We start from the raw sequence: 13284 nt of genomic DNA, 5'->3' as shown, positions 1-13284 counted from the left end.
GATGGAGGGAAGTGATAGGTTAGCTTGAAGACTGGCGCTCCCTATCAATTAGTGAAGGGAGCGAGTATTGCCATGACGTGCAATACGAAGTGATAGGTCTTCCTGCCTGAACTTGCGCTGAGCTTCATTTCAATCAGGAGAGACGTGATGTATGGAATACATGTTTATTATCGGGTCACATTATATAAATGAAACATAATGATGACAGATTATAACAGTGAATAAAATGGTGTTTGGCGATTAAGCCCAGGTTTTGTAGGATATCATTCGGTAAGGAAAAGAACTGTTTCCGATGAACCCCCAAAAGAAGTGAAAGTATTGAGTACTGAACGTGATGAAATCTTACCTTGTGGTATGCAGTGGAGATCTATGAATGAAATGAGAGGTTAGTGCATGTGGGGATTTTAGACATACTAATGCCTCCTAGGCATCCTTCCTGGACGTACAGGGCTTCCCGGACATACAGGGCGTCCTGGACATACAGGGCATCCCGGACGTACGGGGCATCCTGGACGTACAGGGCGTCCTGGACATACAGGGCTTCCCGGACATACAGGGCGTCCTGGACATACAGGGCATCCCGGACGTACGGGGCATCCTGGACGTACGGGGCGTCCTGGACATACAGGGCTTCCCGGACATACGGGGCAACCTGACTTAGCAGGGACACATTTAATACGGACCCGAAGGTTACAACCTGGACGTACAGGGTTAGACATGTCAAGATAAGCATGAGCCGCGGGGCGAATATACGTGCTGACATGCTAAAGAACCACCACCAGTTATATGCATACGTACCAATTTAAGGTTGGAGAGACCTTTGGATAGCCAGCACGGCACTGAGGTCCGGATGAATGTAGGATGAGAAAGCGGAGGAGGACCACCGTCCGAGTTGTTGCAGGGATGAGGATGAGATGCCTTGATTAGCAGCGGAAGTAGCTGCACCTATTCTAAATGAATGCCCCGTGTATAGGAGGGGGGATAACCCGCATTTCATGAGAACTTGCTTTAAATAGTGGTTGAACTGTCGTTGAGTTAAGGGAAAATTCCCTGAGATAAGAAATAATGGAGAGAGGGGATTAGAGGTAGGTCTAAGCTGTAGGAATTTGATCATGGATTTATAAGGGCAGAACTGGGAGTCGTTGCGGGCGGCGATGACGGAGCAGGCGCCGCCGCATTTGGAGTGCTTAAGATGTAAGCTAAAATGGCTGGCGTGAAAGGATATGTCAGACAAGCAGACGTTTCGACTGGAATCGAACGTTAGAGAAGCTGTGGTAAATTCACCTGGTCTGAGGAAAGCATAAAAAGCTAGGAGAAATAAAGCATCAAGTAGTGCATCGATATAAGGGGAGAATAACCCACTTCTAAGTTTGGAGAGCATAAGGCGTAAAGTGGAGAGTGTAATAGGACGTCTCTGGTCTAAGGCAGGGGGAAAAGTTGTAATAAGACCTTTGAGAATGAGTTTGACTGACTGGTTTGTGAACAGGCTTGGAAAGCCGGGATCGGAACAGTGAATGTTAAACTGAACTCCTGCTAAGAGGCCCCGGATGTATTGGGGTTTGAGGTGGTGATCAGTGGCGCAGCAGCACATGAAGGCGCACACGGTGGAGATGAGAACAGGTTTAAGTGTAATGCCTACGGAAAAGCAAAATAAAGCGAACGTTCTCCAAGCGAAATCATATATTTTAAGGGTGGAAGCGGCTAAGCCCTTCCTCATGAAAAACCTGGCGGATCCGAGGTGCCTTGCTAGGGGGCTTCTATTTAGAAGAGAGAGAGAAGATGCAGGGGAGGAATCCTGACGGGTTGAGCGCTGAGGTCTTTATGATCATAAACGATGTGTTGCATGGGCAGCTAGGATAAGTAATAAGGGAGCTAGGAATAATTTTCTGTGCAGTAATAGGTTAGCATTTTTCGCTCGGGGCTAATCCAAAGGCTCACTGTTAGCATTGTGGGGCCTAAGAGGATAACAGAGTTTCAATCAGGAGAGACGTGATGTATGGAATACATGTTTATTATCGGGTCACATTATATAAATGAAACATAATGATGACAGATTATAACAGTGAATAAAATGGTGTTTGGCGATTAGGCCCAGGTTTTGTAGGATATCATTCGGGAAAGGAAAGAACCGTTTCCGATGAACCCCCCTGGGTCTAGACACTGGTGGTGGTGATAAGTGGTTAGGTCCGGTTGGAAGGGAGAAGGTTAAGCTTGGCCCTGAGTTGGAAGCAGGAGGCGAAGGGGTGGAGTAGGGTTGCGCGTTGACACCTGGAAGACAGCTGATGGAAAAGGGGAGAGCATATATAGAGGGATTAACAGGTGCGATAATTAGGCTTGTGGATGGAGGGAAGTGATAGGTTAGCTTGAAGACTGGCGCTCCCTATCAATTAGTGAAGGGAGCGAGTATTGCCATGACGTGCAATACGAAGTGATAGGTCTTCCTGCCTGAACTTGCGCTGAGCTTCATTTCAATCAGGAGAGACGTGATGTATGGAATACATGTTTATTATCGGGTCACATTATATAAATGAAACATAATGATGACAGATTATAACAGTGAATAAAATGGTGTTTGGCGATTAAGCCCAGGTTTTGTAGGATATCATTCGGTAAGGAAAAGAACTGTTTCCGATGAACCCCCAAAAGAAGTGAAAGTATTGAGTACTGAACGTGATGAAATCTTACCTTGTGGTATGCAGTGGAGATCTATGAATGAAATGAGAGGTTAGTGCATGTGGGGATTTTAGACATACTAATGCCTCCTAGGCATCCTTCCTGGACGTACAGGGCTTCCCGGACATACAGGGCGTCCTGGACATACAGGGCATCCCGGACGTACGGGGCATCCTGGACGTACAGGGCGTCCTGGACATACAGGGCTTCCCGGACATACAGGGCGTCCTGGACATACAGGGCATCCCGGACGTACGGGGCATCCTGGACGTACGGGGCGTCCTGGACATACAGGGCTTTCCGGACATACGGGGCAACCTGACTTAGCAGGGACACATTTAATACGGACCCGAAGGTTACAACCTGGACGTACAGGGTTAGACATGTCAAGATAAGCATGAGCCGCGGGGCGAATATACGTGCTGACATGCTAAAGAACCACCACCAGTTATATGCATACGTACCAATTTAAGGTTGGAGAGACCTTTGGATAGCCAGCACGGCACTGAGGTCCGGATGAATGTAGGATGAGAAAGCGGAGGAGGACCACCGTCCGAGTTGTTGCAGGGATGAGGATGAGACGCCTTGATTAGCAGCGGAAGTAGCTGCACCTATTCTAAATGAATGCCCCGTGTATAGGAGGGGGGATAACCCGCATTTCATGAGAACTTGCTTTAAATAGTGGTTGAACTGTCGTTGAGTTAAGGGAAAATTCCCTGAGATAAGAAATAATGGAGAGAGGGGATTAGAGGTAGGTCTAAGCTGTAGGAATTTGATCATGGATTTATAAGGGCAGAACTGGGAGTCGTTGCGGGCGGCGATGACGGAGCAGGCGCCGCCGCATTTGGAGTGCTTAAGATGTAAGCTAAAATGGCTGGCGTGAAAGGATATGTCAGACAAGCAGACGTTTCGACTGGAATCGAACGTTAGAGAAGCTGTGGTAAATTCACCTGGTCTGAGGAAAGCATAAAAAGCTAGGAGAAATAAAGCATCAAGTAGTGCATCGATATAAGGGGAGAATAACCCACTTCTAAGTTTGGAGAGCATAAGGCGTAAAGTGGAGAGTGTAATAGGACGTCTCTGGTCTAAGGCAGGGGGAAAAGTTGTAATAAGACCTTTGAGAATGAGTTTGACTGACTGGTTTGTGAACAGGCTTGGAAAGCCGGGATCGGAACAGTGAATGTTAAACTGAACTCCTGCTAAGAGGCCCCGGATGTATTGGGGTTTGAGGTGGTGATCAGTGGCGCAGCAGCACATGAAGGCGCACACGGTGGAGATGAGAACAGGTTTAAGTGTAATGCCTACGGAAAAGCAAAATAAAGCGAACGTTCTCCAAGCGAAATCATATATTTTAAGGGTGGAAGCGGCTAAGCCCTTCCTCATGAAAAACCTGGCGGATCCGAGGTGCCTTGCTAGGGGGCTTCTATTTAGAAGAGAGAGAGAAGATGCAGGGGAGGAATCCTGACGGGTTGAGCGCTGGCTTCTGGGCAGAGGTTCCGGAATGTCTGGAAGTGGAAACGAGAGAGGGAATCAGCCACTGAGTTGAGGTGGCCGGGAACGTGACGAGCGGAGATGAGAAAGTTGTGGGTGATGGAAGACCACGTGATGCTTCTCATGAACGGCATAATGTCACGGCACGGGGAGCGCGCTTTATTAATAATTCCGACCACTGATTGGTTGTCACAGAGTACTGAGATCCGCTGCCGGGGCCAGAGGTGACCCCACACGTGGCAGGCAACAGCGATCGGAAAGATCTCATGCAGAGCGGAGGAAGAGGCATGGCTGGGGAATGCCGGAGGCCATGAGCCTGCGAACCACTCTCCCTGAAAGAAACCCCCAAAACCCACGGATGGGGCAGCGTCCGTGAAGAATCTCATGGAGTCGGAGGAGTACACGAGGTCGTCGTAGAAGAAGGTGACGCCATTCCAGTGTGCGAGCAGGAGGGACCAGAACCGCAGGTCAGAGTGGCAGCCTTCATCTAAGAAGACGTGGTCATGGAGGTTTTCTACAGCCGACGCTGTATCCAGGAGCCGGGAAATAAAAGAGCGCCCCTGAGGGATAATACGCATGGCGAAGTTGAGGTGCCCGAGCAGGGAGAGCAGCTGCTGCTTGGTGATAACTTGTTGCTCACAGAAGGACTTTGTAATGTCGCGAATGCGCTGCAGTTTGTCCGTGGGGAGAGACGCTTCCATGTCTACGGAGTCGAGTGTAATGCCCAAAAACTCCAGGCGTGTGGTGGGACCTAGCGTTTTCTCTTCTGAGAGGGGAACACCTAACTCCTGAAAGCATAGTTTGAGTTTTGCTAGAGAGGCGCCTGAGTTGTCCCGAGGGGGATCTATGAGGAGGAAATCATCCAATAGATGCAGGACGGAGGGGATTCTGATGATGTTCAGGAGGATCCAGCAGAGGGCTTCGGAAAAAGAATTAAAGATGCAAGGGCTATTTCTGCACCCGAAGGTTAAACGGACAGCGAAGTAGAATTTGGACTCCCATCTGATACCGAACATGTGCCACTGAGATGGGTGAATGGGAATTATTTTGAACGCGTCAGTAATGTCTGCTTTGGAGAGCCACGCTCCTTGCCCTGCAAATCTGATGAGCTTGATGGCATTATCAACTGAAGCGTAATGAAGAGAAAAATACTCTGGGGGAATAAGGCTATTGATGCTGCAAAACGGGCCAGCGCGAGGAGCGGACAGATCGAAGATGAGCCTTTTCTTCTCAGAGTATTTGCGTGTAGCGACCCCTATTGGGCTTGTCCGGAACACTGGGAACGGAGAGGAATGGAAAGGACCGATTAAATATCCTTTGTGGAGCTCTTTTTGAATGAGCTGAGAGACTACGGTGGGTTCTTTGGTGGCTGACTGCAGGTTTTTTGGAAAGGACCCCTACCCTGAACCCTTGAGAGAGCCCTGACAAAAGATAATCAACGAACACAGGATTTGGGTGAGTCGAAAGCGCAGCTGCTAAATGTGTGGTGTTAATGGAAGTTGAGGGGTGATGTTTTAAGAGGTTTTTCCACCACGTTGATTGTGGCGCGGGAAGGGGGGCCGGCGCCTGGGGCAAACTGACCTCGGGTGAGCATCCCTGCAGGTACTGCAAATATGAAAAAAGTACAATGAGGGTAGGAACACATGTTCTCATTAAAAGAAACGCAAATCTTATTATCCCCTTGTTTGATCACCTGACGGTTTGGTTTATTGTTCCCAGAATACTGCGTGGGGAAAACGTTAGACCCGGAGAGAGGCACTGAAGGACAGAGCGGAGAGGTGTGGCCCTGCGCTCCGCAACTGATGCACGAGACGACTTGTTGCCCGCCGGTAGCCATAACGAGCAGCTCGGTATCCAGCACGGACCAGTCCAGGCGGATGTTAGAATGAGCTAAGTGCAGCGCTGCTTTGCTAGAGAAGCTTTTATGGTATTGGTAAAACACGGATTTCCCGTATTTGATGTGAAGATCGCCGATCATGGCCAGATAAGCATCTAACTCCAATCTCCTTTCAGGGTAAACTGCGCAGAGGGCATCGCGGAAGATGCTAAAAGCTACCAGAAATTGCCCTATAGAAAGGTCTTTGAGGAGCCGGGGGTCTGCAGATTTAAATACCGCAGTAATGCTTCCTCCCGAGGCGATGGCTTTGTCGCACTCCGGGGACGGCAGAATAAGGCTGACTAAATTAATGTCTTTCCCGTCGAGGATCTTAGCTCTGAGCCGTAAGGAGATGTTAGCGGCTTGGGGAATGTAGGGCCTACCTGAGGGAGGAGCCGGGAGGGCGGAAGCCTGAGAGTGAGAAGGAACTACCTTGCCTAATGCAAAATCCTGACCCGGCGGGGCCGCCGCAGAGGTTGAAGCTCCGGCCTGGCATCTCTCCATGGACTGGAGGCGAGCGTTGATTAGGAGCATAGAACTTGCCAGAGATTGCAGTGTGTTGACTAGGCTGCCATCGAAGAGGGGCTGAGTGCCGGAGCTCCCGGGCTGAGTGGCGCTGGGCTGGGCGGCGCTGGGCCGCTGAGCGCCGCTGAGCGCCGCTAGAGCGAGCCTGAGGAGTGGAGGATTTCTTGGCCGAGCCAGCTCCTGGAGGACTCGCTTTTTTAGTCCTTTTGCCCCCGCTGCCGCGAGAGCGCCCTCGCCCTCTTCCGGGGGGGCGGGCTGGAGCTGCTGGCCTGGGCTGGGAGACCGCACCGGAGGCTTGGTCCGACAGCTCACGGAGCTGGGAAAGCAGGAGATCTGAGGGCTGGGGTGATGCCCTGCTTGCGGAGATGGGCGACGAGGAATTCTGCCTCTGCTGTGCGAGAGCCACTGCGGGCGCTCAGACGAGAACTGAGGCGACGGTGACTTGAGGAGTTTGACGCTTCCTCTGGAAGTGCATCGAAATCGGGATCAAGATCCTTCGAAAAAGGTAGGATCTCTGAAGAGTCTGAATTAGACATGTTTGTTTTTGTTTTTTTTGTTTTTTTCGTATCCAGTGTTTTTTAGGCGTAAGAGGAGTGTAAGCTACCAACTTAGCGCGTTGACACCTGGAAGACAGCTGATGGAAGAGGGGAGAGCATATATAGAGGGATTAACAGGTGCAATAATTAGGCTTGTGGATGGAGGGAAGTGATAGGTTAGCTTGAGGAGTGGCGCTCCCTATCAATTAGTGAAGGGAGCGAGTATTGCCATGACGTGCAATACGAAGTGATAGGTCTTCCTGCCTGAACTTGCGCTGAGCTTCATATGTTTTTTTCCTTTTTTCCTTTTTTCACAACAGTTGTATTTGGATGGAATGAATACCTATAGTGATAATTCTAAGTAATTAAATGATTTTTACAGTGAAAAAGGTCAAATGGAACTGATGGTTCCACAATTACCCCTTTATTTTTCTAAACCTCTCTAAAAAGGTCAAATTTCACTTGTTTTGCATCAATCTTGATACAGGGTACTTATTATATGTTATAGTTTGGATTCCTAAAGCTTTTAATCTACTAACCCATCATTCAAGGTGGATTTTCACTATAAGCAATGGTTTGTTTTAGGCGGACATTAGAATTTACATGTTTTTACTATGTTCCATCTGAATTTACCTTAAAATAAAAACATCTATATTGATTCTGACACATCTACATCCAACTCACAGATGTAACCTTGCTTTGAGAGAAAAGATTATAAATCTACCCCTTTTAGAAGTGAAGATATAGTCTTTGCTGTGTTAGTGGCATTTTGGAGCCTGAAACCTGAAAAACAGGCTCAGGGCTTAAGTGGTTAAAAACACAACACATATGAATAAAAATAGACAAAAGTAAGGTAATAATCATCATTTTTATTATTAATGTGGCGGCTCAATTCCCAGTCCAGTTTGAGTCGCAGAGAGGCTAAGCTTGGCTATAGGCTGTGACGCGTTTTCAAAGAGAAAGTCCACACGAAGTAATATAGTCTGGCAATGTTTAATTAACAAAAACGAACGACAAACTTTAGGGACAAAAACGGATAACAGAAAAAATAGGCTTGTTTGAGATGAGCTGTGGCTCGCCTCGAAAGTAGACGAGAATAGCCGATTGCAGACGGGGAAGGTCTCAAAAAGCTCGCCTGAAGTCCGACAGCTCGGAGTCGGCTTGACAATGGTGGAAATTGCGTTGGCGTTCTTTGTTGCAGATGAAGTGGATGCAATAGAAATCCCACAATTATTATACCACTACAAATGAATGACTGAAGTGTCTGTTCATTTTAAAACAAATCAATACAAGGGGGGTTGAATCCTACATGTAAAAGACAGAACCACTACTTTTCAAAACTACCGTCACTGGTCTTGACCAGTTTGCATTTATAAAGAATGCACAAATGTGTTTAATCGTTAATGTCAGATATGTACTAAGTAAATACATTTGTTCCTGCTCAAGATTAGATTCAACTCTATTTTTATTGCACAGATTACAAGTACTGAGACAACAACATGCAGTTTAGCTTCTAACCAGGAGTGCAAAAAGCAGTAAAGTGAAAAGCAATGTACAGAATCTACAGAATAAAATATAGAATGAATTGAATGATGAATAAACAGTGAGGGGTATGAATACACTAGATATACACTGTAGCCTATGTGCAGTATGAACAGTATTAACAGTGTGTATGAACAGGGCCTTTGGAAGTAGGGGTGCTGAGGGTGCTGCAGCACCCCCTGGTGGAGGACAGGGGATCTGCACTTCCACAAGATTACATTTAAAAAAATGAATTTCAGCCTTGATGTAACAACATTCATAATTAAGTAAAGATAACACCCTTTTCACCCCGGTTACATTTTCCATTTGCCCTGTACGATGGGCGCAGTAAGTGATGAAAGTGGGGGATTTTGGCTTATCAGGCGCCCGCAGCTCACAGCCAGCGTGAGAGAGAGAGAGAGAGATAGAGAGAGGGGGTGCACCGGTACCGGCGGGGAATGTTGTTAGCTGCTGCTGCGCTAACGGATATAAGAAGCTGTTTCTACAACCAGGGTGGAGGAGAGCTCTCCTGTCAGACTGAGAGGCACAGTGAGGTAAAGGACTCTGAGTGTTTAGATATTTCACTTTAGTCTAAGTTATCTCAGTGGGTCTCAAACGTTTTGATCACAATTTATGTAAACAAATATTTCCAAAGCACTCCTTTATAATTATTAGGATAAATAAAAACAGGTTTGAAATCATTCCAATGTATACTATAGGACAGTAAACCAAAAATATTGTTTAAAACTGGAGAGATTTAAAAATATGCAAAAATAAATAAATGTTAACTGATAAAATAAGATATAAATGAACCACAAAAATAAAACAAGTTAGCCTACATTTATTTTGTATTGGCTATGGTAGGTTATCGGTTATGTTCACATAATTATTTGATTATTAAAATGCAAACCGATCTTTTTCATATGGGTGTTTTAGAGTTGTATCCCCTAGATCAGTCTCTAGTAATTGGGCACTCAAAGTGCACCAGATTGAAGCATTTTACTTTAAAATTTTAAAAACAAATCTTACGGGGGGACACCCCCGACCCCCCTAGAGGATGTGAACTCCACCCCCCAATTAAAACATGTTCATGCAATACTAAATACATTTGAAGCCTTTCTATATAAGCTGTCCACCATATCAATACGTTTCTCTGTTTGTAGTGTAGTGGTCTTTTGTAGAGGTTTTTCATTGCCAGCTAAAATCTTGCCTAGGGCAGCAAATTGGTCAAAACTGGCCCTGGTGTCATCCTCACAGCACCCCCCATTTGAAACATATTCCCACGGCTATGTGTATGAATATGCTAAGATAGTGCAAGTATAGTATAAAATATATAGATATTAGTTTTATGATGATAAAACTGACACAAAACAACAATAATCGATTATTATTCGCCAGGGCTGCCGAATAATCGATTTTGATCATGGTCAGTTTCTGGCAACCCTAATGAGTACATCAGGTTTCATAGAGCCAAACATTTCAAGTGCTACTCAACTGGCTATAGATAAGCCAGTCCTGTATTAGTATGTAAGTGCTTTGTAAGCAGTTCTTTGATAGTAATTATATCGCTCGAAGTGGAGTCGAAAGAGATGAGTTTTCAGTCTGCGCCGGAAGATGTGCAAGCTATCTGCTGTCCTGATTTCAATGGGGAGCTCATTCCATCCTTTTGGAGCCAGGATAGCAAACCCACGTGTTTTTGCTGATGGGAACTTGGGTCCCCCTCACAGCGAGGGTGCAGCGAAATTTGGCTGATGCAGAGTGAAGTGCACGCGCTGGGGTGTACAGTGTAACCATGCCCTGGATGTAGGAAGGGCCAGATCCATTTGCAGCATGGTTTGCAAGTACCATTGTTTTTAAGTGGATTCTAGCAATTACTGGAAGCCAGTGAAGTGAGCGGAGGAGCGGAGTGGTGTGGGAAAATGTTGGAAGGTTGAAGACCAGACGAGCCGCTCCATTCTGGATGAGCTGCAGAGGTCGGATGGCACATGCAGGTAGACCAGCCAGGAGGGAGTTGCAGTAGTCTAGGTGTGAGATGACAAGAGCCTGGACCAGAACCTGCGTTGCTTTCTGGGACAGCTGGGGACGTATCCTCCTGATGTTGTAAAGGGGGTATCTGCATCAGCGATGTTTGCAGTGAAGGACAGTTTGTTATCTAGGATCACACCCAGATTCCTTGCAGTCTGAGTCGGGGAAACAACAGAGGTGCCGATGTTGATTGTTAGGTCAAGAGTGGGAAAATATTTTCCCGGAAGGAAAAGCAGTTCAGTCTTGTCAAGGTTGAGCTTGAGGTGATGAGCAGACATCCACTGAGAGATGTCAGCTAGACAATCAGAGATGCGTGCGACGACCTGGGTCTCTGAGCGGGGAAAGGACAGAATTAATTGGGTGTCATCAGCGTAGCAGTGGTATATGAAAAACCATGCGGGCTAATGACAGATCCGAGCGAGTTTGTGTACAAGGAGAAGAGGAGGGGACCAAGAACAGAGCCCTGAGGGACCCCTGTAGTTAATTGACAAGGGTCGGACTCGGACCCTCTCCAAGTTACCCTGTAGGTACGGTCTTTGAGGTATGAGGTGAGGAGGGACAGTGCAGTGCCTGAAACTCCAAGTTTTTGGAGAGTGCAACGGAGGATCTGATGGTTCACTGTGTCGAATGCAGCAGACAGGTCCAAAAGGATGATGACAGAGGAGAGGGATGCTGCTTTAGCAGTGTGCAGTTCCTCAGAGACAGCAAGGAGAGCAGTTTCTGTGGAATGACCTGCCTTGAAACCAGACTGGTGCGGATCCAGAAGGTTGTTCTGATGGAGATAACAAGAGAGTTCTTTAAAGACAACGCGTTCAAGAGGCTAGGCAACAATCCTTCCTGGCATTCAGAGAACGAAGAATGGAACATGCTAGCAAGTGTGCAGGTGTGCGTCATATGAGAGGCCCCGCCTTACATTTTCCGCCAAAGATTTGGGAAATTGCTCCGTGCGCAAAGCATTGTGGGGATTTTAAGTCCGCCGAGGATACAAATGTGCAGCCTCGAAATGTGCAGCCTCGAAATGTGCAGCCTCGAAATGTCCCGCAACGAAGGACGCCGTCCTCGATAGGTTTCCAAGCATCCTGGACATTGGAACAATCCTACGATGGGACTCGATGACGTACAGTAGCATCCTTGAAATAGTGGCTCTGGAGCAGCCTTCCTCGACATTGAGAAACTCAATTTCGAAGAAAGCTGATGACCAATTGTCAGGGACCAAGCAGTAAGGCAACAGGACACAGGAGTAGTTTAAATAGTCTGGGTTTTTTATTTACCCAAAGATCCACAGAAGAAATCATAAATCAATAAGTTCTAATAACTACTGTAGGCCTATAAAAAAGAGGTCAATGGAAAATGGCATCAACTTAACAGGTGTAAACTCAACAAACTGAGCTGCTACAATGAAAAACCAGAGAACCTATATAGTGGCTTGGCCAAACCAAGTTGAAACCCAGGGATAATTAATAGTAACATAATAAAAAAGGATATCCCCCCCTTTAATATGGAAGCAGGTGGTTTGTCCCAATTGGCTCCTTGCAGTATTTAAGAGTCCTCAGTGCATGGCCAAGCCCTTTGCTGAACCAGGAAATAACCTCCCCCAATGGACATGGTAACTCAAGAGACAAAGAAAGTAATTAATACAAACAATTTTGTCAAAGTGTGAGGCGCGCCTCCCCTGGGGGGCGCCAGAGAGCTCCAGGGGAGGCGCAGCGTGAGCAAACAATAACGATAAACAGTGAAATCTAGCTAGTTAACTCCAGCTAACTTTATGCGAGCGGCAACATGGATCGATTTTTCGTGAAGTTACATAAAGGGAAAGAGGAGACAGCGTTTTGCAGAAAACGTCACTTGCACACTTTTGGCTGTCTGTGGAGACCGAGTTTCCCCCCTCGCCAAAAAGGCTGTAAAAGTGCTCATTCCCTTCACCTCCGCCTACCTGTGTAAGTGCGGCTTTTCCGCATTGACTTTGATCAAAAGCTAGTATCGGTCAAGCAGGGGCGGATCTACCAGGGTGGCAGTTGCCACCCTAAAAATAGCCTTGCCAACCCAGTTGACAGCTTTGTTTTGAAATAAAATGTGTGGGTCATCGGACATTTATGAGGGAAAATCCCTAATGTCCGAGTACAAGTGAATGCAGCACAAGACGCGAGCCTTGTAACCCCTCCCCCGGCCCTGGCGCGAGCGAGGAAACGTGATTGGCTGCGATTTCATTTGAACCGGATGGCGCATTCGGACCCAAGTAGACGGAAGGAATGAGGTATTTGCGGTCTACAATGACAGAGAAGAGACTGTCAGGTTTAGCGGTACTCAGCATTGAATCAAAATGCACTAAAGCTTTAGATCTTAATACATTTGTGAGGCGTTTTGCTGAACAAGATGGTAATCGCCGCATTCAGCTGTTATAGGCATGCCAACTTGATGCTCTGCTCACGGATGACTCGTTGAGCATAAACAACTGTTAAGATGATGACCTTACGTGTGGAAATATATTTTTTCTTTTTTTTAGGGTCTGCCCCCAAAAAACTGTTTTAAGTCCTGAGAAAGTCAAATAAGACGGTGTGTAAAACTACACACTGCCCAGACAAAAAAAAGTAACCACTTTGATTTAACTAGGCCAGTAGGTAAGGGCATTCCACTGGA

The 13284-nt window shown here is 46.8% G+C and overlaps 1 protein-coding gene across 2 annotated transcripts in view; it reads left to right on the top strand.

The window, feature by feature from the left end:
* Nucleotides 1-13284, top strand: part of rgs8 (regulator of G protein signaling 8) — a 67138-nt gene that overhangs the window by 6063 nt on the left and 47791 nt on the right. Inside the window, exon 1 of one of the 2 annotated variants that reach the window (XM_079641810.1) lies at nt 6934-7070. The exons of the other annotated variant lie outside the window; for it this stretch is intronic. The gene's annotated coding sequence lies outside the window, so the exon portion shown is untranslated. Of the gene's footprint in view, nt 1-6933; nt 7071-13284 lie in introns of those variants that run through there. 2 annotated transcript variants of the gene reach the window in all.

This window comes from Notothenia rossii (genome assembly GCF_949606895.1).
Source record: "Notothenia rossii genome assembly, chromosome: 1".
Lineage (NCBI taxonomy): Eukaryota > Metazoa > Chordata > Actinopteri > Perciformes > Nototheniidae > Notothenia > Notothenia rossii.
This window is presented reverse-complemented; position numbering and strand designations above follow the sequence as displayed.